This window comes from Octopus bimaculoides, chromosome 29, assembly GCF_001194135.2.
Source record: "Octopus bimaculoides isolate UCB-OBI-ISO-001 chromosome 29, ASM119413v2, whole genome shotgun sequence".
Taxonomy (NCBI): Eukaryota; Metazoa; Mollusca; class Cephalopoda; order Octopoda; family Octopodidae; genus Octopus; species Octopus bimaculoides.
The window spans coordinates 1,904,097-1,906,077 of NC_069009.1; the positions used below are offsets into that span (position 1 = coordinate 1,904,097).

The following is a 1,981-nucleotide window of genomic DNA, read 5'->3' on the forward strand; positions in this document are numbered from 1 at the left end:
TCTTGATATGAGATCACCATGTCGCGCACATATGGTTGTGATGCATGTGCCTGGTGTACCCTTATCAGACGGGTAGTCATGATGGGTATATTGGGCTTCGTATATATTTTACCCCAGTGTCACTTTGATGGCATGCACTGCTCTCTCACTCAATAATAATAATAATGTCACGCACATATGGTTGTGATGCATGTGCTTGGTGTACCCTTATCAGACGGGTAGTCATGATGGGTATACTGGGCTTTGTATATTTTACCCCAGTGTCACTTTGATGGCATGCATTGCTCTCTCACTCAATAATAATAATAATAATAATAATAATAATAACATCATAAAGAACAAGTAGGAGAAGAACGAGTACGACAGAAAGAAGAAGAAGGAGGACAAGAAGAAGAAGAAGAAGAAGAAAAACGAGAACAAGAAGGAGAGCAATAACGATAGTGCAACAATTATAATAAAGTATGTTTATTGAGCAGACATTTTATGAAATGTCAGTTTTTATAGAGTTTTGAGTTTAAGAAGCATGATGTAAATCTGAACCAGATTTGCACTAGTTTACAGGAAATTTTCAGAAGCTAAATAAAAGTGGGCGACATAACAACAGTGTGCGTTCATTGTTTGTTGGATTGTGCATAAAACAAACAAAAAAACTATTAATGTAATTTGGAGAGAGTTGTTGGGTGGTACGAACACCTCTGTAATAAGGTTGAGGAAGAAAATGAGGAAGTTAAATTGATGTGGGTTGTAAGACCCCGATCTTCGCCGTGATAAAGTTATTTATCTCCTTTTCTAATTGTATTTCCATTGCTGTACACTGCCTTTGTGTTTCAATTGATTTTAAATGAAGGTGAAATCGAAATCGAGTGAAATTGGACACTAAACTCCACTTGTGAAGACCTGTTGAGGCAAGTGAAATCGAAATCGAGTTAAATTCGATGACTGGCACCCATGCCAATGTCGTCTCCTTTCATTGGACACGAAACTCAGCTTGCGAAGACTTATTGGGGCAAGCGAAAGCGAAATCGGGATGGCACCTGTGCCCAGCGACACCTTTCTGGCAGTTGTGCCTGCGGCATGTGTAAGGACTTTCGAGTGAGATCGTTGCCAGTGCCCCTGGACTGGCTCTTGTGCAGGTGGCACATAGAATACACCATTTTGAGCGTGGCCGTTGCCAGTACCGCCTGACTGGCCTTTGTGCGGGTGGCACGTAAAAGCACCTACTACACTCTCTCAGTGGTTGGCATTAGGGAGGGCATCCAGGTGTAGAAACTCTGCCAAATCAGATTTGGAGCCTGGTGTAGCCATCTGGTTTCACCAGTCCTCAGTCAAATCGTCCAACCCATGCCAGCATGGAAAGCAGACATTAAACGATGATGATGATGATTATTATTATTATTGTCCTCCATTTTGTTCCTTTTATTGTTGTTGTAGTTCTTCTCCTCTGCACCTCCTCCTCCTCCTACTTATTGTTGTTGTGGTTGTTACTGTTGTTTTTCTTCTTCTTCTTCTTCACATTATTATCAATATCACTGTTGTTGTCATTATTATTATTATTTATTACTATTATAACAATTATTATTCATCATACACAGAAACTGGTTTTCCCAGAATAACTAATAGCCTGGTAGGTGTTAAATGCAACATTTATTTTTTTAGGGTGTAGTTGTAGATTCTATTCACCTGGCTTAGTCACCAAATGTATATATATATATATCCAATATATCCGTGGGTGTCTTGTGGCTGTGTGGTAAGAAGCTCGCTTCCCAACCACATAGTTCAAGTCCTTGGGCAAGTGTCTTCTACTATAGACTCAAGCCAATCAAGGCCCTGTGAATGGATTTGGTAGATGGAAACTGAAAGAAGCTCATCGTGCCAGACCAGATTGGAGCCTGGTGTAGCCATCCGGTTTCACCAGTCCTCAGTCAAATCGTCCAACCCATGCCAGCATATGGAAAGTGGACGTTAAATAATGATGATATAT

The 1,981-nt window shown here is 40.5% G+C and overlaps 1 protein-coding gene across 1 annotated transcript in view; it reads right to left on the reverse strand.

Annotated features, from left to right (window-relative positions):
* Positions 1-1,981, reverse strand: part of LOC106879072 (ankyrin repeat and SAM domain-containing protein 4B) — a 7,375-nt gene that overhangs the window by 3,297 nt on the left and 2,097 nt on the right. The gene's annotated exons all lie outside the window — the stretch shown is intronic.